Source organism: Triturus cristatus, chromosome 7 (genome assembly GCF_964204655.1).
Source record: "Triturus cristatus chromosome 7, aTriCri1.1, whole genome shotgun sequence".
Lineage (NCBI taxonomy): Eukaryota > Metazoa > Chordata > Amphibia > Caudata > Salamandridae > Triturus > Triturus cristatus.
Window position 1 is genome coordinate 1,281,267,476 of NC_140590.1, and position 23,824 is coordinate 1,281,291,299.

General features: G+C 46.4%; 1 protein-coding gene across 1 annotated transcript in view; it reads right to left on the bottom strand.

Moving 5' to 3' along the window:
- Positions 1-21,003, bottom strand: part of NUDT9 (nudix hydrolase 9) — a 186,688-nt gene extending 165,685 nt beyond the window's left edge. The window contains exon 1 of the mRNA XM_085618835.1: positions 20,862-21,003. The gene's annotated coding sequence lies outside the window, so the exon portion shown is untranslated. The remainder of the gene's footprint in view (positions 1-20,861) is intronic.
- Between the last annotated feature and the right edge of the window lie 2,821 nt (positions 21,004-23,824).

The following is a 23,824-nucleotide window of genomic DNA, read 5'->3' on the forward strand; positions in this document are numbered from 1 at the left end:
CGCCCCCAAGACTTGGAACACCCTCCCCATCCGCCTTCGGCAGACCCAAGACCTGCTGACCTTCAGAAGACTCCTCAAGACCTGGCTTTTCGAGCAGTAGCAGCATTCCCCACCCCCCAGTGCCATGAGACCCTCACGGGTATGTAGTGTGCGTAACAAATGCTATGATTGATTGATTGATTGATATTGACGGCGGCGTAGGGTTTCAAATATAAGTTAAACTATTGCTATTATGGCATTAATCGGGATCGAGGGTGAAGGAAATAAATAATGTGCTGGTCCTGCAACAAACTTCCAGTCTTATGATTAGGGTTGCTACCTCATTATTTTGATGTCCCAGATGGTACAAAAATAAGCAGTCACCTAAAGCTGTATTTTCAGCACTTATCTGTGTATACTTCGAACAGCCAATATAACTAGAAAGTACTTTTAATTGTGTTCTAGGGCTGCCTGTATGATCCATGACTGATAATTTAAAGGAACAAAGAGGGAAAAGTCACATTACAAATGAATACATACTTTTGTATTTATAACCCTATTTAGTGTCAAGACAAGGTCTTTGCAGGCTCTTTAAACAACACATGGCTGGCATTTTTCTTTTGGCAATACTACTTTATATTTCTTTTTATGTTATGCATTCTCACACTACGGCAGTAAATGTAAAATGCAAATATAAGGATTAGGCAGAGTGGGGAGCCCAGGGGTTACTGAACCAGAAAAAAACCTAAGCCTTGTTAACCAGTTTGCAAATGTATGTAAATATGCAAATGGTCTTTTAAGACTTGTGAAAAACTCGGCCGTGCTGGAGGTAAGACTTCAGACATTGTCCAGCTGAGCCCACGGCAGCTCAAGCTGCAGCAGCCCAGGCTGAGACACACGACGTGGGCTGAAGCCCTTTTAGCCCTATGGGTGTTGCGCACCTGTCCATTACTCCTGTTCTAGCAGATCAATTATGTTAGCAGATGTGGACACCTCCTTGACCTTTCAATGGCTAGTTATCTTTGTGTTGTAAGAACCTTGGACTTTACACAATTCCAGAAGTGAACCAGGGAAGGGAAAGGGCCTTTTTTTCTTTTGCACTGGGATGGCCTTGGGCCTGAATTAGATCTGAGTGCTAACGGAAAAGACTCTTGTCTCTAGGGTAAATGTTAAAACTGGATAAGAATGTAACATTTCCTAGCTGTCGAGAAGGAAAGATTTGATTCTGTTAAACATACAAGTATATGGAGGCGAGGATTATGCATCCCTTTTCTTCAGTTAATTTACTCAGCAGCTGTTGTCACTTTTCTTACAATAAACAAACTAAATTTTCCAAAAAGAAAGGGAAAAGTATAACTAAGTGACATCACAGTCCACCACACAGTCTCTATTCCCTAAAATCCCATGTTTTGAAACCACCTCTTTTTTGTGTGAAGCTTTGACAGCCAGAAGACACCTCATTATTCATTCTTCTGACCTGAACCTAAGAGGATGCTATATATATACAGTTACAAATTGAGGAATACAATTTAAAACTGAATATCAAAACAGTCTTCATCTGTTTTGTAACCATCACAGTTCTCATAAGCATCCAGCATCCATGAACAAAATATAGTTACTTACACTCTAAAATATCAGAGTCCATGAGAGCATGATCAACCCCCAAATCGTCACTGGGTCTGTGAGAAAGTGCCCTCTTTCTTGCATGGTATGCCCCCACTTGTTGCTGAATTACTGATGTACTTTGACTGAGTGTGCCCTGGGCTCCTGCCAATCAGGTACCTAGGGCAGGGCCTGTGTTCCTTCCCTAAAACTGCATTAAAGCCTAAAACCCAATTGGCATCTCTGGCCACATGTCAGCCCCTGGTAAATGGTACCATAGGTACCCAGGGCTCTGTGACCAGAGAAGGCCCCTAAGGACTGCAGCACTTATTGTGCCACCCTTAGAGACCCTGTACCCTGACACACACACACTGCCTTTGCAGGCTGAGTGTCTGGGTGCAGAACAAAACAAAGAGACGACATGGCACACATCCCTGTGTGCCATGCCCACAAACCACTGCCCAGGCATACATCAGTCACCCCCCTAGCTGGGTGCCCTATGCCAGTGGTGAGGGTACAGGTGAATGAGGCCTGTACCCCTACAGTGCCCAGGTCCATTCCTGGGCCCTGTAAGTGCAGTGCTGCCATTAAGAGTATATGGTGCTGGGAGGTTGTCATTACGAACTCCACAGCACCAAGATGGCTGCACTGAAGACTGGGAAGTTTGGTATCAAACTTCTCTGCACATTAAACCCACACTGTGGGATTTAATGTAAAATGCATGACAGAGGGCATCTTAGAGATGCCCCCTGAAACTCAACCAACTCCGAGTGACCTGACTGAGTGGCTGCGCAGGCTGCCACCACCAGACATGTTTCTGAACCCCTGGGTCGAGAGCTTGCTGCTCTCGGGGGCCTGAAACAATACACATCCTGGGACGAGGTGCCAAGCCTCCTCCCCCAGGATGGGCAGGGTTCACGAAGGAGAAGCTTCAAAGGCATGCCGCCTTTGTGAGCTTCTCCAGACCACTTGCTGTACTCAGCAACTGGTCCCCACTGGTTCTACCCCCCACTTTGGGCGGGAGACCCGGCGGGAAAAACAAAGTGTGGAAGAGAGGTGCGCCCACCTCTGCCAACTCCACCCCTAAGGTGGGGGAGGCGAGGTGAAGCACAACCTCGAGTCCCCGCCATCTTGAGGATGGGGGAACCCAGCCAACCAGGGACAGGCTCCTGCCCCCCTCCCACTGGAGAGTGGCAGGATAAGGGGTGTACCCACCCCAGGGAAGGGACCCATTGGTCCCTGCCCTTTACCTACCTGTAACGCCGCTAAATTTAGTATTTAGGGGCACCCTGAACCTTCCTTCCTCAGATCCAGCAACCACAAGAAAAGAAGAAGAAGAAGAAGGACGAGAAGCCGTGCAGAGCTAACAAGAGGACGACGCCCACTGACTTGGCCCCAGCCCTACAGGCCTGTCTACCCTCGAACCTGCTCCTGCAAAATCCCGGCGTGTCCAGCGGCCAGCAACCTCATAAACCCCAGAGGACCTGCCTGCATTCACTCTCCAAGCCGTTTCTCCCGTGAACACGGGACGTGTTTGAACTGCAGCTTCTGGCGGCAGCCAGAAACCGCAAATACAGCACACTCTGCACCCGCCAAGAACGGCCTGTGTTTGAGTGAACAAACACCATGAGGAGGTCCCCCCGGCGATCCTGACCCGAGATCCGGCGACCCCTGACCTGCCTCAAGCCTCCAGACGATGCCTGCAGCCTCAATCCAGGAGACCCCCCCCTACCGCGACCAGAGTGGGTAAGAAAATCTGACGTCTAAAGGCACCCCTGCACCCGACACCCCACAGCCTTGTGTGCCCAACCCAGTGGTGCCTGACCATCCCTCTACATCCCAACTTACCCCTCGAAGTGGTGGTCACTCCTGGAAGATCTTCGTCCCCGAGCCTGCAGTGTTTCTTTGTCCCGGAGAATCTCCATTGAATTCAACAGGGCACCCAACCTCAAAACTGCACCCTGCACCCGGCTACCCTAGCGACGCTGACGGTGCCCCTTTGGTGCTAACTTGGCCCCCAACGTGCCCTGAACTTAACCCTAGGAGCTTTGCTCCCACAACCCTGTGGCCTGCTTGCCAGCAGCCATCAACTGGAGTCCCCCTATCCCCCATAGGATAACATTGGGCCTCAACACTCTGCACCCGGCCACCCGAGTGCCGCTGAAGGTGCAACAACAGTGCATCACTGACCCTGGGAGACCCCTGAGTCTAACCCCAGAACCCTAACTCAAAAGACCGTTTACTTACCTTGAAACCACTAACTCATTTTTCCTCTTAAGATAACATTGACACTTTTTCTCTAAAAATGTTTCTAAGTGTCGACTTTTGAAAACTGCAAATATTCCTTAAAAATCAGCCGATTAACCAAAACGCATTTTCTCAACTGTTTTCAGGAAATGTCCCAGGGCTGAATCTAGGATCCAGTCCTGTGGTTAGAAAAGTAATCTGAAAAGTATCTAACTGCATTTTTCTTAAAAAGCCCATTCAATTGAATGTACTATATCTGCAATGTGTTGCAAACTGCTTTTCTTAAACCTGTAATCAACACCAGTACCAGTTATACTGCAATTCTGAACTGTGTTCAAACAAGTCAATTACTTCTGCAAAGTATTTATATGCCTACCGGTACCAGGCTTGCTTGGTTCTAGAAATAAAACAACAGTATATTTTTTTTATACAAAACAATTGGCCTAGAGCTCAGTTCTTGAGTGTGTGGGACCATTTGCTGACTGAATGTGTACATCAAATGCTTTACACTGTCCTCTGATACTGCCTTACTGCTCGACCAAGCTACCACTTTAGAGAGTAAGGTAATATCTAACTTTAACCTCTGCCAAACCTCTGGAGACTCTTGAACTCTATACGCACTGTACCTCACTTTGGTGCAGTATATATAGAGCCAGTTTCTTACAGGGTCAAATAACCCTCACCTCTGGTCCTTAATAGAATCAAAACTATGCTTCTTGATAGCTAGAACATTTTACCTTCTGTCGTAAGACCAGAGTGGAGGATTATGCCTGTTGACAGCCTATTTACCACCAACGATGCCACCTCCAAGCCTGATTTAAAACTTCTTGAATGTTGACTCTGAAGGCCAATAGCTATATTTATGTGTTCCTGGTGCCTTCCTAAAGAAAGTGATTGGAAGCCATATCATCCCTAGCGGAATGAGTGCCAAAACCTACCACATCAATACCATCCTCACGCATCGTCCATTTTACCCACCTGGCAATACATAAAGAGAATAATGCCGTAAAAGATGTTTTTAGTGTAATCAGCAATTGTCTCTCAACGCCGGCCTCATCTCTGCAGTTATACCTTTGTTGGCCTTTATCCACTTATGATCTTGAGTTATAATCACAGTCCTTGTCAGGGTGCGCCCTCAGTTATCCTAAGCTCAACCCCTGGTAGCTGTGGCACAAAGCAGACAGGCTTAACTTAGGGCAATGTGTAAAGTATTTTTGCAGTACCAAACAGTAGTTAAGTCAAAATACAAAACAATCAAAACCCCAAACTGAATTAGAAAAATAGAGTGCCTTTTAATAATTAATATGACTTAAAAACAACAAAAATGTAATGAGGGGAACTTAAGATATGAAAATGTTTTAAATAAACATAGGGCTAAAAAGCATTAAGTCACAACCGTGGTCAGTTGGTCATGGTAGACCGGGACCTAGATGCTATTCGAGACCGGCCATAATGGAGCACATGTCGGATATAGAAACCAGGGTCGACTCAGTCGGAGGTTTTTCTCTTGGGACCTAGTCTCAAAAATAGAAATCCAAACTCTTCAGTGGTGTATGGTGGCAGGATGTTGCCAAACAAGGCTCCACACGTTCAGACAGCTGTTGGATACGGGCCTGATGAAGTTGTGGGCTTTGGCGGGAAAAGCACAGAATGGTAGAAATTTTAATTTTGCACCCAGGAAACCCCTCTTGCCGGGCAGATACTTTTGGTGTCTTCCATGTTCTATTTCTAAGTTTGCACTTAGTCACTTTTTCAGAGCTCAGAATCTTTCAGAGGGGCAAGGCTGTAAGTCAAAGAGACCTCCATGAGACCGGATACTTTCTCCGAGAGGTCCAGCTTAATCAGATTTGGTGCTGCTGAGAAGCTCCAAGCAGGAGAAACCTGAAACTTCAGCTCAGTGGCAACATCCCTTGGATGGTTCGCATTGGCAGATGGGTCCTGGTCCTCTAAAGGTCTTGCATTTGAAAACATTTCTAAGTCCCAGGTTTTCAGAGGTGGTTGGAGACGTCCAGTCAGACACAGCCAAGGGTTTCAGGGCCCCAGGGGCAGCACTTGGATTTCAGGACTCACTCTAGCAGATGCCAACAGCAGGGTCCATAGTAGGTCCAGTTGCAACTCGTCAGATGGGCAGTGGCAGGAAAGGCCTCTTGTATCCTTTTGTGACACTGTAGCTTATCCAGTAGATCAGCTGTATGACACTTGCAGTTCACAATTTTGTCCTGGGTGCAAAAGGGAGCAAGTCCAGTCCAGCAGGGCTACATTCAGGTCACAGACTGGAAGTTCAGTCCTCTTCTCATCTTCCTCAAGACCAGTAATGTTGAGAGGAGGGTGCCAGGAGATGCCACATTTCTGACTGATGCTAGCTTGTTGGTGGGGGTGAGTCTTGGCCCATCCCTAACCAATGGGGTAAAAGTTTCCAGAAGTAACACTATACACTTCTTTCAACAGCTCCTGTCTGCCCTACTGCAAACAATCCCACAGTGCCCCTTACTCCTGAAATCCAAAATGGTGAAATCCTTTACCCCTTGTACAGAGCCTGAGTACCAACCCGGAGGCGTCTGCAGCGTAATGATCACCCCCTCCTATGTAGTCAACCCAAACCAATTCTGGGTTCAGCTCTCCCCCACTTGGTTTCATGTTTTCCTGAGTGTGAGGCCCATTTGAAATAAATTACATTCCTGGGCACAGCTCAACTGGTCATCCTCCCAGAGGAACACAAATACTTCTCCCCCAACACACCTAGGCCTTTGTCTCTGCTCTGGGGGCAATAATCACACCTCATTCAGATTCATTCACTAGCTAGGTTACAGATGGAAGGCTCATGTAAATTAGTCTCTAGTAATTTCAGGCAGGGAAAAGGTATCTTTCTAAACAAATACTTTTCCTTAATATTTAATAACAATCTGACTTCACCATTGAATGGGGCTTTTGATGAAAATTCAAAAAGAGTTGTTGAATCACATGATCATCATCATCATCACTAAACTTTATTCGATCTATCGAGATAGACTATAAAAGTACAAGAATAAAAGAAGTTACAGTACAATGCAAAAAGATTAAGTGGTTATCAGTTCAATATAAAAATGGTTAATGATTTTACATTTACAATTAAAATCAGAGAGAAGGGAAGAAAGGTGAAAACCTCAGTTGGCATACCGTAATACATTTCAGTCTACCAAAGTTTCTCTTAAAATCATCGAGCTTAATTTAAAACTATGTACAATGATTACGACTATAAATAAGACAAAGGTATATGTAGTTTAAAACCACATATTGTACCTTTAACAATTCAATTCATGAGCACCTGCCCACTAGGTTACAGGGATAAAAACGGGCTGAGACCTAGACCGGGACAATTATGTAAATAGCGATCACACAGGTTTTTTTAAAGACACAGCCATGTCAGTTAATCACACCTAGAACAAAGCTTGACTGCGGACCTCAAAAAGCTAAGGATGTGTAACATGTTGTGAAGTAAAACAATGGATGCAGTATTAAGCTGAAGTGCTTTATTCCAACTCAAACCCCTTCAAACAGCAGAGACGTTCCGGCGCAGCCGCCAGCAATCAGTTTTCCTCTGACCAACCACCAACATGGAATGTTGGCAGAGAATCTAGGGTAAACACTTACAATGAGACTCGAGCTAGCGCTCGAGTACAAACATAACACTTCCCCCTCCCACCAACAAAAAACAAAATAAATGAGAAAAACAAAATAAGAAAAAATAATAATAATAACAAATAAATACAAACCATGGAACAACAGAACATACCTGCATAAGGATACATAACAAAATGCAATATAGCAAAAGTGAAAGGATAACAACGAACACTATTTTACCAATCAATGTGTGTGACAAAGTCATCAATTTTTTTCCGTTTGGTGCATGCACGTTTTGTACGAGCTGCTACCAACCCATCAATATTAGAAGAATTAGAAACAAGAACACTAGGTGAAACAGTACTTTTCTTATCGCTAGAACTTCCCGCAGGCTCAATGGGAACATCGATGGTATTTTCAGGTGAGCGACATTCTTTGGTATCACTAACATCATCAACCCAATCGTAACTCCATGATTGTGCTGGCCTATATGCATCACGTTTCACTTCAATATGCCCTTTAAACAATGCAATTCTGTTGGCGTTCCACACTTTAACGTCACTTAAAAGTGCGGCATTGCAAAGGATTTTAACAACTTTTAGAGGAGAAAAATACTTACTCTTCCCTTTGCGTACAAGTCTACCTTTCTTGACCTTGACTAAATCACCAACCTGTAAATTGACTCTCCTTATGTTTTTTGGTTACGGACTGTTTCGCCACTAATTGATTTTGATTGGCTTCTAGAGATTGCTTGGCTCCTTTAATTGACCAGGATACAATATATGTTATCTTTAGAACGAAGAGAACGTCCTCTCATGAGTTCGAAAGGAGAGTGACCGGTGGATTGACACTTGGTGATTCTGTAAGCACAAACCATTTTTCTCAATTCATCCTCCCAGTCCTTTCCATTACTGTTTGCAAGTTCAATAATGCCTTTAATAACTCTATTGAAGCGTTCAACGCTTCCATTACCTTCTGGGTGGTAAAGAGAGGTTGTTCTGTGTACAATGCCAGTGATCTTGACAACGTTTTTAAAACTCTCTCCTATAAATTGTTCACCGTTGTCAGCGCCTTGAGACCCTCCGGGTGAGTAACACATTTTCAGAATCCGACTTAACTACAATTTTTGTATTCAGGCCACTTTGAAAAATGGTCTACCATGACAAAAATGTATTTCTGCATACCATCTTCAGATCTTACAGGACCAAAAATATCAACTCCAATGCTTTCCCATGGCATATTAGGTACAACAATGGGGTGTAAAATAGGTTTGGAGGTAGTCAAACTCTTATCCGAGTTAGCGCTCTCAAAACAATCAAGGACAACTCTCTCAATATCCTTGTCAATTCCAGGCCACCAGGAGGATTGTTTAATTATACATTTTGTTTTGACAATCCCCAGGTGTCCTTCATGGCACAGTTGAACTACCTTCTCACGAAAGGTTTTAGGAGGAATTAATCTACCCCCTCTGAGCAACAATTCGTTTTCAAAAGAAAGTTAGTTTCTAACTTCCCAAAATGGAACTAGTGCTTTGAGTAAGATAGACTTTTCTGGCCAACCTTTGTGAATACATTCACTTGCTTGCTGTAAATCTTCATCAAGGGAAATGTTCTTCACCCATTCTTCATGAGGAATACTTGAAAGTTCAATGCTAAAAACGCTTTCCACAAACCAATGGTCCTAATCATTACTAGTGTCTTCACACAAAGGTAGGGACAACTGCTTAAAAAATCAGCAATTATATTGCGAATTCCAGGGACATACACAACTTCGTACACAAAATCTAAAAGTTGAACAGAGAAACGTGAAATTCTGGGTGAGACATTATTTAGACCTTGTGAAGTAAGGACTTTCGTGAGTGGGTTATGATCTGTTCTCAGCGTGACACAAGTTCCCCACACAAATTGTCTAAAATGCTTAAGTCCCCACAAACAACCAAGGGCCTCGCTTTCAATAACGGAATACTTTTCTTCCGTTGGTGTGAGTGCCCTGGATGGAAATGCCACCACACATTCTGTTCCATCTTTCTGTAGTTGGGATAAAACTGCACCAAGGCCTCTACCACTAGCGTCGGTTGTAATAATACTTTTTAGTTTAGGGTCGTAGCCTTGGAGTGCAGGAGCTGAGCAAATGTCTCTTTTAATACCATCCAAACACACTTGACACTCATTAGACCAATTGAAGATACTACCCTTTTTGAGTAGTTGTCTGATACAGTACATCTTTCATGTGAAATTGCAAACAAACTTAGAATAAAACTCTGCCAGGCCAAGGAAAGACCTGACCTCTTCTTTATTTTGTGAAGTGGGAGCTTTCTTTATGGCTTCAACAAGCTCCGACTTAGGGCGGATACCAGAAGCGCTCATCTCATGTCCAAGATCAGTTACACTTTTTGTGGCAAACTTACATTTGGACTTCTCGGCGGTCAACCTTTTCCTCTCTAATTCTTGTAAAACTTTGTTTAAAACAATATTGTGTTCTTCTCTATCCTTCCCCATAATAAGAATATCATCTTGGAAGAAGAGTACATTCTTCATGTCTTTGAAAATGAGATACATGGTACGCTGAAACATCGTCGCAGCTGATGTCAACCTGAAGGGAATGCGGTTAAATTGGAAGATATAAATCGGGGTGACGAAAGCTGTGAGATGTTTTCTGTCCTCATGGAGGGGAACCTGGTGGTAGGCGGAAGTTAGATCGACTGTAGAAAACCATACCATGTCTTTGTAGCTGAAAGTAACTCGGAAATTTTGGGAAGAGGAAATACATCAATAAAAGTATTTTTATTTAGTTCCTTCAAGTCCACACACAAATGGATTTTACCATTGGATTTGCGTGCGATGACGAGGGTGGCTCTATATTATGCCCTTTTCTACTACTTTTTTTGATCTCCCCAACAACTTCATCCTTAACAACTAAAGGGATGTTCCTAACTCTATGAATGCAAGGCTTAGCATCATTCTTAAGGATTATTTTATGTGAGAATCCTTTGAGTTCACCGATTTTTCCAGAGAAATCTTTAGGAAATTTGGTAGCAAACTCTTTGCGCAGGTCTTCTAGAGCAGGACTCACAACCAAAACAGGTTCTTGACTATTGGGATCCAGGCGTATTCCCAATTCACCTTGGTCCCACCAACCTAAAACACAGGGTCCTGCTCTGGACACATACAACTTACACATCGCTACTCTACCCTTGAACTCAAAGGTGAGCTTCCGAAAACCAAGGAGTTCAATGGGTTCTCCCGTATAACGTACTGGATGTACATTAGGATTTTCTAGGTTAGGACCAATAACAGTACTAAATAACTGATCCCATTTGTTTTTGTTCACTATGGTGTAAGGTGACCCAGAGTCTGCCATCAAGGTCACCTGTACTCTACCAGCATTTATCTCACAAACAGGTTTTTTCCTTTGTTTACCAGAAGTCTGATCCTCGTTGTCCCGAATGCAACATACCTTATTCTCTTCACCCTCATCACTATCATTCACATGTTCATACTCATCAACAATACATTTCACAATTTTGGATTTACGACAAGCTCGTGCAAAATGGCCAGACATTTTGCAATTTGCACACCTTTGACCTATGGCTGGGCATCTTTTATCATTAGCAAGGTGTGAAGAGCTACCACAGCGGTAACACCTTCCATTGGTGCCCACTGTTTTGTCCGAACGTTCTTTGTTCCCTCCTTTCTCTTTAACTGTTAGTTTGTAATTTTTCTTTTTGACCAGTTCAGGACGGACGTAGTTAGATTTTATAATTTTCACAATCTCGTCACTATTATCTCCTTTAGATTTTGCAATGACAGTTTTGGCACACCTTGAAGTTAGTTCTGCTTTGCTGATGATAGCCGAAATGTCCCTCAAACTAGCATCCCCATTAATCCACAGTTTATCTTGCAGGTTTTGATTGTTGCAGTGCATAATTAATTGATCGCGTATTAATTCTTCTTGAATAACTCCAAACTTGCTGGACAAAGCTAATCTCCTTAGGGAAGCAATATAATCCCCCACCTTCTCATAGGGTTCTTGCTTCCTATGATAAAAATTGTATCTATGTACAGCTTTACATACGGTGGGCGCAAAATAGGCATTAAGATCAGCAATAACCTGTGTGAACACATTGACTTCACTACCAGTTAATGTTATTTTTTCGATTCTGTTGTAAACTCTTAGCCCGCCAGGACCCAAACAATGTAATAGGATACTTTTCTTCCTTTCTGGATTTAGCTCCTTACTTTCAAAGGTGTACAAGTAATTAATTAAATAATCTCTCCATTCTTCACATCTCTGACTAGAAACTTCACAATCTTTCACCATGAATTGTTGTGGGGCCGGTAAATTCATGTTAGCTACTGCCGTGCTAATTAGCGTAGATATAAATGGTAGAGTAACTAAATAATGGAGGATTATAAAATAAAAGGAAAAATTAAGAAAAGAGAAACAAGCATTTGCAATGCAATCGGTCTCGCCTTTGAGGCCTTATAAGCATTTACCACACAGCACATTGTTTGCAGCTAAAGGCCAGCAGCGATACCACCGGGCTGGCGGGGTCCAATACTCTAAAAGAGGCAGGAGAACGTGAGGAGATGGAAACCAATCTGTGAGGGGGGCATAGGAGGGGCCCTATTGTGAATAAGAGGGCACAAGCTTGGTAGGAGTGCAGAGGCAAATGCTAAAACGGAGCAACACGTCATGAAATGAAGCCGCCATGATGCAAGTGGATAAGGTAGCTCAGTGTGTTAAACACTTGCTGTCAGGAGCTGTGTGTGCATCCTGCACATTACAGGTTCGGATCCAGACCAGGAGTGCCAGGGGCAGGTGCTCTTTACCACATTACAAAACGGCACCACAAATCTCACTATCTCAGGCAGCAGAGATGGGTAGATTTTACGGGCTCACAAAGTAGTGCTATTGTTTGCCGGCTTTCACTGAGCATGTGCTACATCCTAATTTCTGTTCCCATCGGCACTTACCTGCGTTTGCTGGGGTACACGCTAACATCACGGACACCGCAGGCTCCTAGCTGCAACCCCAGTGGAAAAGCAGACGGAGGATTAAGCAGAAGGCGCATGGAAGTGCACAATAACCTACTCATGATGGCCACAGCATGTCTGGCCGGAGGCGGGCGCAAATGTGTTGGGGATATATCCGAAAATTCAAGCGCACAGGGCAGGCTTTCAATTTTTACATAGTAAAGTGTGTTTTATCGAGGAGTTTGTCCCCTGTTCATGGCTCTGCTTCTGAAAACAGAGCAGAGCAACAGATAAATGGTTGGATGCAGCGAGCGGTGGAAGTGCATTGAAAACAAGATTAAGACACTAGAGGGAGAATTGTTGTTTATGGGTGGTGCGCATGCGTTAAATTTCACGGCAGGATTAGTTATACAGTGTGTACCGTTGTGCGGTCCAGTGGTGGAAGGGGCGGAGCAGGGGAGGAGCAAGGGGAAGAGGAGGCGCGAAGAAAGGAGAGGGCAGTTAGAGTAGGGACGGCGAGTGAGACGGCAGCAATAAAGAGCTGAAGAAGAAAGTACAGTGTCTGTCGTCATTGGGGGGGCCACCGCTAAACACGACAGCCGGCGACGAGGATAGGATGAGCGGCAGGCTCTCCCGAACCCCAATGTGTGATCGAGCCCGCCCGAGTGCGGGTGGCTGAGGAAGACGGCCGGAGCGCTAACACGTGCGCGGTGCAATCGGAGCTTGAACCGGGGCCAGTGGGCCGAAGAAAGGAGGACGTAAGGAGTAGGGAGAAACTCTAATCCTGCTCGAGTTCTCCCCCCCCCCACGAGAGTTGAGTGCTCGGCAAGAGCGACCTCGCCGTATGAGAGCCCCCCCCGCGTGTGAGGTGGAAGACGCAGGGAGCCTGAGCAGCAGCAGCAGCAGTGTAACTCGCCTGCCTGGCGCCGGCTGCGATCCCACGGAGCTGGTGAGTGAGGCTCCGATAGCAGTGCAACCGGCAGAGAGAGTAGCGGTTGAGCCTCGTGTGAGGCCCTGCGTGTGTGTTGATCCGGCGGCCATCTTGAAACCAGGCAGCCTCAGAGGGACACCCCCATTAAAGTGAGATGGCGGCCATCTTGAAGTCAGGCGTCTAAGAGTCACCAAGGGGGAACAAACAAGCACGAGCAAGCCCAAGACAAGTTAGCAACAAGCACAGGCTAAAGCAAGCGAAAAATAAACAAGCACGAGCAAAGCCAAGATAAGGGAACAAACAAGCACGAGCAAATCCAAGACAAGTTCGCAACAAGCACAGGCAAAAGCAAGCGAGAAATAAACAAGCACGAGCAAAGCCAAGAAAATTTCGCATCAAGCACAGGCAAAAGCAAGTAGGAAACGAACAAGCACGAGCAAAGTCAAGACAATTCAGCAACAAGCACAGGTGAGAGCAAGGGAGCTGACAGAAGTGAGCTGAGTCAAGCACACGTGACCCACAATGTCGAACCAAGGATCACCAACACGTCAAGAGGCGAAACCCATTGTCATGGGACTATCGCACCTGCGCCCTCCGGAGCCCCTGGCGCTTGTAGTCGGAAGCAGCATGGGCCCTCGCTGGGAAGAATGGATCGAGGATTTTGAAGACTACATCAAAGGCTCCAAGGTGCTCGGGGATGAGGATCAACTAATTGCGCTCCACAACCTCGTGGGGAAGGACGTCAGCAAAATGATCAAGGAAATCCCTGCTGCGGATGCAGGAACGTACGCCAAGGTACGAGAAGCCCTGGATAAAAAATTCATACACAAGAAGAATGTGGACTACGAGAGGTATGTGTTCCAGCGGGCGCGTCAGGAGAAGGATGAGATAATGGGTGCTTACATAACGCGACTACGACGATTGGCGCGCCACTGCAACTTTGAATCGTTCTCGACAGACGACGCCATCCGACTGCGCGTCATTGACGGCTGCCAGTCGGAGACTCTCCGCAGAAAACTATTGAAGAAGAGTCACACCCTAGACGAAATTGAGGAACTGACGAGGGTGCATGACCAGGCCGAGGAACAGGCCAAGACCATGGAAGCAGGGTGCACGGAGCGCAAGGAACTAGTATGTCAAGTGCGCACCAGTCGCCCCCGCCGAGGGTCGAAAGAACGTGAGCGACACGCCCGGCCATCATCGCACCGCCGCCACCCTGGACATCGGCGGCCGGGCTCAGGGAGGAGGAGCAGGCGGTATGATCACGCGAAGAAGGCGACTGCGAGACGATGCTACAGATGTGGGTAGGATTTTCCACACAGCGGAGTGTGTCCAGCTATGGGACAACAGTTCCGCAAGTGTGGCCGAAGCCATCACTTTGAAGCCATGTGCGGGGAGTATCGCCGTGAGAAAGACAAGAATGCACCTGAGTCGTCACGAAGCGACACCCGCCGGCACCATGTGCGAGCAGTGCACGATCGCCAGAAGTCATCGTCAAGATCCTCCCATTCTAGCAGGGAGTCGCGGTCATCAAGGTGGTCGAGGAGATCTCCGTCTCGAGACTCTAGGTCAACCTCGGACGAACGAGAGTACTCGGTGGAGTACGCGAACATGATCGCCGACCCAGACCAACTAAAAAAATATCCCCGACTGGATATCAGCGTCGGTGAACACAACACGAAGTTTGTGATGGACAGTGGGGCGTCGCTAAATTACATCCCAGTGGCAGAGTACAGGAAAATGAACCCTCGCCCCCGACTGAGCCCTGCACACGTCCGTGTCTACACCTGGATGTCCAGGAAGCCACTTCCGTGCCTTGGGAAGTTTCCAACAATACTGAGACACCAAACAACATCTGTCCCAGCTGTGATACATGTCATAGAAGGGCCGGAGGCGGACTGTCTCCTCAGCCTGCCGACGGCCGAACGACTAAGACTGGTAGAAATCCTTTACCGCGTCACCAACGACAGCGACATTATCCACAAATTCCCGAAACTATTCACAGGACTCGGAAAAATGAACAGGGGCCAGATCCGCCTCCACATTGATGAACAGGTCCGACCTGTGGCCCAACATCCTCGGAAGGTTCCTTTCCACCTTCAGCAGGCCGTGGAAGACGAACTGCAAGACCTACTGAAAGCCGACATCATTGAGCGTACAGAAGGCCCCACGCCGTGGGTGTCACCAGTGGTGATTGTCCCAAAGAAAGGAACTCCGGGAAAAGTCCGGCTATTTGTGGACATGCGCATGCCCAACACAGCCATCGAGAGAAAGCGCCACCCAGGGCCCCACTTGAGTGACATGATAGCCGCACTCAATGGTGCGCGAGTGTTTTCCAAACTAGACCTGAACAAAGGGTACCATCAACTGGAACTCCACGAAGGCTCTCGGTACATTACAACGTTTGCAACGCACCTGGGACTATTTAGATACAAAAGGTTAAACTTCGGCATATCATCAGCTGCCGAGATATTCCAAGAAGCCATCCGGCAAACTATTCATCATATCCCCAACACACTGAACTACAGTGATGACATCCTAGTGTATGGGGCAAACATCCAAACTCATGACACAGCCTTAGACCGAGTCTGCCATGCCCTTTTGGGAGCAAACTTAACACTCAACAAAGAGAAATGCGAGTTCCATCAAGCAAAACTGAAGTTCTTTGGACACATCTTTTCCGGGGCGGGGATGAAGCCGGACCCAGACAAAGTGAGCACATTGAACGACACCAAGAGCCCACGTGATGTCAGCGATGTGCGGTCCTTCCTGGGCATGTCGAGCTACTGCTCACGGTACATTGAGGACTACACCACTCTCAGTCACCCCCTCCGAAGGTTGACCAAGCAAGGACAGACATTTGAGTGGACTCCAGAGTTTGAGCAAGCATTTCAGGACATTAAACAAGCTGTAGGAAAAGGTGCGTACTTCAGCCCGGACCGCAAGACCGAAATCACAGTGGACGCAAGCCCCGTCGGTCTAGGTGCCATCCTAGCTCAATACGATAAGGACACTGACCAGCGTCACATAGTGGCCCATGCCAGCCGAAGTCTTTCCGACACAGAGAAGGCCTACTCCCAACCCGAAAAGGAGAGCCTCGCGGTAGTGTGGGCCTGTGAGCACTTTCACGTGTTCATATATGGAAAGCATTTCACCATGGTGACGGACCACCAAGTGTTCGTCACCATCTTTGGGAACCCGCGCTCCAAAATGCCACCTCGCATCGAATGCTGGGGACTACGTCTGCAAGAATACACATTCACCATTGTCCACAAACCGGGGAAGTCAGCCAATCCAGCCGACTATATGTCACGACACCCCGAAGCCCACCAACGTCCCGCACCCTCTGTAGCTGAAGAGTATATTCACTTTGTAGTGGACCAGGCGCGGCCGCCGGCTGTTCCTTTAGAAGCTATCCAACAAGCCACCTCGCAGGATGAGCTGCTACAAAGGGTGATCCGTAGGGTACAAACACATCGGTGGCGACACGACGATACACCTGAAGAGAGTGATCCGATAAGGCGTCAAGAGCTGCAGGCGTTCAGGAACGTGAGCGAGGAACTATCCATCACCGCGGAGGGCCTGCTCCTGAGAGACCACCGGATCGTCATCCCACAACAACTGCGTCAGGGAGTCATTAATCTGGCTCATGAGAGTCATCGAGGCGTGGTTGCGACCAAGAGGGCCCTTCGCGAGCGTGTCTGGTTGCCGTTCCTCGACAAAATGGTAGAACTTATCCTTAAAGACTGTCCGCAGTGCCAAGTAGTAGGGCGTGGTGATCCCCCGGCCCCGCTTCAAATGACACCACTACCATCGGGAGTGTGGCAGGAAATAGCCATGGATTTCTACGGTCCCATGCAGTCGGGCAAGTATGTGCTGGTGATAGTTGACGAATATTCGAGATTCCCCATTGCCCGATTTGTCCCTTCCACCGGAGCAGCGGCCACGCTCACCGTCCTAGACGAAGTGTTCGCAGCCTGGGGAGTACCCAAGGTGTTAAAAACGGACAATGGTCCTCCGTTCAATGGGCAGGAGTTCAGCGACTTCATGAAACTAATGGATGTTCGACACCGGCGAATAACACCATTATGGCCACAGGCCAACGGCACTGTCGAGAGGTTCATGGCCACTCTCAAGAAAACATTCCAGCAAGCAGTGCTTGACAGAAGAGATCTACAAACGGCCCTCAATGACGTGCTCCGCTCATACCGAACGACGCCTCATGCCACCAGAGGCAAATGTCCAGCAACACTCATGCTGGGGCGCTCGGACACGGATACCCACCTGGGAAGGAGCCCTACGACCGGTATCCCCAAGTCGCATCCATCGAGAAATGGTGGTTACCGATAGGGCCCGCAAAGAAGGCATGAAAACATATGCTGACGGCCGGAGACAAGCTCGGTCGCTCTCTTTCCGAGAAGGAGACTGTGTGGTGGTTAAGCAGGAACAATGCAAGAAAACGGATAGTAGGTTTAGAGCGGAGCCCCTGACAGTCACTCGACAGAAAGGAACTATGCTGACGGCAGAATCAGACAATAGGCGCATCACTCGAAATGTGTCTCACTTTCAAAGATGCAGCTCTGCTATGCAGGAAGCACTTGAGTCGCGGCCAGCGTCACCAAGAACTGAACAGACTGAGACGCGACGTGAAACTACCACTGCCCTGGAGGAGGGAAGTGGAGACAACCCCACCGCGGTAGCAGAAGGCCGGTCTCTCAGACCACGACAAACAATTCGCCAGCCACAACGGCTAATTGAGGAGATGTAGATACTTCGTGAGTTGTTTTGTTAACAAAGGGGGAGATGTACCGTTGTGCGGTCCAGTAGTGGAAGGGGCGGAGCAGGGGAGGAGCAAGGGGAAGAGGAGGCGCGAAGAAAGGAGAGGGCAGTTAGAGTAGGGACGGCGAGTGAGACGGCAGCAATAAAGAGCTGAAGAAGAAAGTACAGTGTCTGTCGTCATTGGGGGGGCCACCGCTAAACACGACACAGTGTGGGGGTTGTACATGCGCTGATCTGTCTCAGGAAGTTATGCGCGGATGCGCATTCGTGCCGGCTGCCTATTCTGTTATGTTACTGCTGTTATCAGGGCCGGCTTTAGTGCTGGTGGCGCCCTGTGCGACAATGTTTGTTGGCGCCTCCCCAATGACCACTTGCACCACGGATTCTCTCACTAGCACCCTTTAACAGTGACCAAGTCACCATCACCACACTCTCTCAAGCTGCATTGAATTAGTTATATAGCGCCACTCATACCAGTGTAGGGTGTCCGAGCACTTTGCATCACACACACATTACACAGAGACAATCAATCATACGTGTGCAAATCAGTGTATAGGAAATGTTACATAAGCCAAAGGACTGAAAGTGTAGGAGTCACATGTCATCCATACTGGTAGGCAGTATAGTTTAAGAGTGCTTGGTGTGGAGAAGCACAAACTCAGAGTCGAAAAAGAAACAGCCGAGTTGGGAGTTTTCTTTAATAATAAGAATCGATTTCTAGCCAAATTAACCCTTTTTGCAACATTAATCAATGTTCTAAAAATATATACTTTGCAGTGGTGTATGCAGTTCTGGGATGAAAGTTAATAGCTCACTTTTCTATATTCGGACTTTAAGTTATAAATTGCAAGTAATAAAAGGATGCAATGCAATCGGTCTCGCCTTTGGGACCTTATAGGTTTTTAGCTATGCAGCATATTATCCTAGGTGCTAAGAAATGTAAGAAAGACAAATTTCTTTTTGGGCCCATGATGAAACTGTTAAAAGGCCAAACTGCAAAGCCCATAATGCAGCGAGCACATGGTTGAAGAAATCTAAAATAAAAGATGGTTTCCTCTGTCCTCCAACCAAAGAATGGGGTTGTGAAATGCTACATAAATGTTAGTTCCTGGCCTTCTTACGTTTCTTTCTCATAGGCAATGAAGGGTTATACAGCCCAGAGGGGGAGAGGGCAGGGAGGCCTTTCAGATGTAATCATTAACATTAACACTCCTTAGAAAATCTGCGCTTGGCGTTCTTTCCAGAACAATAAGAGCATTAACAGTTAGAAGTGTCCAAACTTGACACTCAGAAAGATGGATTTCGTTGACTGCTTACACCACCACTGTGAAGTGCCCTGCATGAGCAGGTGCAGCCCAGGCTGCACTGCTAACCAGCGACAGACGTCAGGGAAGTCAGAAAGGGATTTATAAGTACGTAAACTTCTGTAGCACTAATTTGCATATTTCTAAAAAAATTGCACAACAGCAGGAACTTAAGATGCAGTCCAGGCTCCTTCGTCTCAGAGTTTTTTAAACTTGGCTTTTGAAGTTGGCACTGTTTAAAACAAAAAGTGTGATGCTGCAATGCCACTGCCACAAAACCTCAAGTGCACTAAAATGTCCTGTTATTCTCAAACAAACTTGTTCTCTTCTCTCCTGATTTCTAACTTCTTGCTCAACTTTCACTGCTTATCTCTTGTTTAGCAGCCTTCCAAATGCAACCTCCACGACGGTCGCGCCTCACAGCATCCCGATGTTGCAGTTTCTCTTATACTTCTCTCTCATTTCTACTCGTGCATCGCAATGCCAAGGCTTCCTTGCATTTAAATGATTTGCCACAGTCTCATTCATACCCCTTCAACTGTGTGCGGCCCCCTACAAGAGTGATCGCATATGTACTAAATTCGAGTTTTAAAAACATGACTTTTGTTTGAATATCATTGTGTTGAGAACTGTTTTGCCCCCATCTTCCTGAGGATCTGATTCAACTTCTACAAAATCTTAAATAAGTAAATTCAAATTTCGCACCTCATGCCTATCCTTTCCTACCACACTGACCACGGTTTGCACACGAGCATCGTACATACACCATAGTGTTTACCTCTCTTGTCCAACTATCACCTTTTAACAGTGGACACAGTCATCAAACACCATGTCGGTACCCTGTCCACTGCTTGTTATCATGTAATGGGGAGCTGTTCTAACACTCCTCCCTGCTATTAGTCATTACATTACTGCCCATGCTGACTGAGGGGTGCACACAGCGGTTTAGAAACGAGCCTCGGAGAGCCACGGAAGTGAGTGGCCATATTTATCCGAACACTTTGTGCAAGCAGTAAACTGCTTTAAAATATATCTACTCTTAACAACATAGCGTCAGCATATTCGTGTGACATCTATTCTCACACATTCATGTGCTAATCAAACAAATTAAACCTGACGATCACTACTGTATTGAGCCCATTTCATTTAGCTTATATGCTTCTGTGCCCTGGTGGATTTCCACAGCTACCACTCGCTTTTGCAAAGCACTACATTCACAGCGGTTTGCTGTATTGAAGGGTGTGCTCGTCCACTATTAAAACAATCCTGTAAGGACAAAAAAAAAAACAGCATTCAAGTCACACATGTTTAGACAGGTGGGCTCCAGCTTCTTAAGATTGATCTAGGCGCTTTGTGCCGAGCCTCTAAGAAGGCAAGAAAAGGCAAAAATAACACCCGATAAGATAAAACAAAGATAAACAAAATAAATAAATAAACACGCACGAGATGCGCCTTCCTCCTTCCTTTCGTCTATGAGCCCAGCACCGAATCTGCACTCCACCAAAACACAGTAACTTTTTCTCGCTGTCCCATGTTTCGCTGCAGTCCCGTTTGCAGGCGCAGGTTCCAATACATGGGCACAACTTCCTGTTCAGAAAGGAAATCGAAAGGGGACCAGCATACATTTCTAGTGACTCAAGCCTCCGGAAGGCTACCATAGCGGGTCAGAACTCTCGTCTTGGCTGTAATAATAAAAGTATTTTCCTTGCATCGCATCTAAAGCAGACTCAGGAATGTGACACAATGGCGTGCATGCGTATGCTGTAATTAGCGACCGGGCATTGCGCGTATGTTAAATTTAAATGACTGCGCATGCTTCTGCACGGACACTGTACGATCCTATGTCAGAACGAACTACTTTAAAAACAAGCATTTGCAATGCAATATGGCTCGTATTTACGCGAGACGTATTGCATTACAAATGAGAGTGACGTCATTTAAAAAACCAAGAACAGGACTGGAGGGGGTTATTGGGGGACGAAAAGTGACGAACTGCGGGAGGGGGCAGCGGGGGGGGGGGACATAGGACATGAAATAATGTTTGAGTAAAGGGGCAAATAGCCTCGGATTTGCACAAATTACGCCATGGCCATCAGGAGGAGGGACTTCCAAGTAGAAAACGAATGAGAAGGCAGCATTTAGGCTGTAAGCCACACAAAAAGATGTGCGGCGAGTGGGCGGAGCTTATGCGAAGCTTCCCCCACTATAGTATATACTACAGGCCTACGTGCATCAAGGAAAAACAAAAATCCTGCCCACCGTCTCTGTTACTCCAATAAGATGTATTTTTTAATGTCACTCTCTGGCGACCTCACTTCCTGCAGTGCAGGACCACGTGAGGTCACATCCGGATTTAATTGGCAGGCCCCTGCACCTCCTATGTTTTATCGGCAGAGTGTGGGCTACGCACGCACGCACACACACGCACGCATCCACTCCTCACACGCTTGCTTAGGCATTCTGAAGTGGATGCCTGCTTGTGCCCCGGGGGGACCAAAAAGTGCATTGTGATAGAGAAGCACTCTATTAGGTTCCTGCTTGTGCCCCCGGGGCACTGTGAGATGCACGCAATGAAAACAAAGTTAAATCCCTTTAAGGGCTTGTCTTGAAGCGAGGAGCGGTGGCGCAACATATAAGGCTGCCGACTTTGAACCTGGAGAGCAGGGTTCAATCCTGGCTTGGGGTGTATTAATTATAAATAATTAAAAGAAGGTCCTCAGTGTGGGCTGTATTAATCATAAAATACAAATAATAAATAATTAAAGCGAGACTTGGGCTGTGTTAATCCTACATAATTAAACAGAGATCTCAGAGTGTGGAGAAACAAATAAAACAAGCATTGTAGGGAGAGACAAATTAAACAAGCATTGGCAATGGGGTTGTGAGAAGGCATCGGAAGAAAGTAGTCTGTGCAGTAAAGGGGCCAATAGCCGTGGAAGGACACAAATGAAGACATGTCCATCATAAGGAGGGACTAACAAGCCTACAACCAATCAGAAGCCACTATTTAAGACACCAGCCAATGACAATGATGGGTGGAGATTAGTGGAGAGTGGGCGGAGCTTATATACACTATAGTGTATACTGCATGTCTCAACGAGACAGCGCAAGCGCTGCCTAGGCGAGACCTAAAAAAACAGTACCTTTGTTGTTGACACGCAGTGTGTGGGTCGCTGTAGAGACTGAATTGTTATTGCGCTGAAGAAAAATGAGTAGAAATGACCTTTTCCTTCTTAAAAATCCGTGGAAATCAGTCTGGTTCAACAGACGAGTCAATTTCCAATGGCTCTTTTAATTTCTGAAAAGACCGGAGAGTGTGAAAATGGCTGGACACAGTGTCACCTTAGCGTGACCTCGTAGATTTCAACATGCGGGACATGCGTAGTCTGTCATCAGGAGAGTAACCTGGAGAACAAGGCTGTCACAAAGATGCTATCTGGAACGCTGCTGCCGCTCGAAAGATGCGGCCGGTGAGCAGCTACCACTAACGGCCACTCTGCCCACTACCAAGGTAAATAAAGCAAAAACAATACCTTAGGTGTGCTGATACTATAACTGCTCTTCAGGTTCCTCTTTTTTTTTTTTATATTTCCGTGTTGAAAATTGGAAATTAGTTAGTATCTTCTGCTTGAGCTCGAAGGAAGCAACCGGAAAGCAATTTACGGCTAGCAGCCACTAAGCGGCGCTCACCACCTAGGTAAATAAGTAGAATAATACCTTTGGGTGTGATCGCTCTTCCAGTTCTTCTGCTGTCGTAAATTGGTGATCCTTAGTTTCCTTTATTTATTTCCCAGAAGAGGAGGAATATAATATGAACACCAAAATTCAGTGGGTTCATGGGGTTTGAGTATCTCGTCGCCATTGCTGCGAAGTAAAACAACAGATGCAGTATTAAGCTGAAGTGCTTTATTCCAACTCAAACCCCTTCAAACAGCAGAGACGTGCGGATGCAGCCGCCAGCAATGAGCTCTCCTCTGACCAACCACCAACATGGAATGTTGGCAGAGAATCTAGGGTAAACACTCTACAATGAGACTCGAGCAATAACATAACATATCACAGAGTTGCTGGTAAGCATTTGTGAAAAACATAAACACCGGTCTGACCTATCTAATATTACCCTTCTTTAAAATGGGAATAAGATAAGATTTTCTGGGTACCTCGTAAAAACTGCAAAACATTGAAAACTGCATCATGTCCTTTGGAAACTTTCCGTCACAGCCACAGGCAGGGAGACTCTGACCCCTATGTGCCCCACCTGGGTAGGCCAGGAGGTAATGACAAAGGTCCAAACAGAACCTAGTCAGTAGAAAACGATCATGGGAACTTTTAAGCTATTGAAGATAGGGCTTGGTTGATGGCACGGTTTTCAATGGGAAATACCCATGCACACGAGGTTTCTTCAG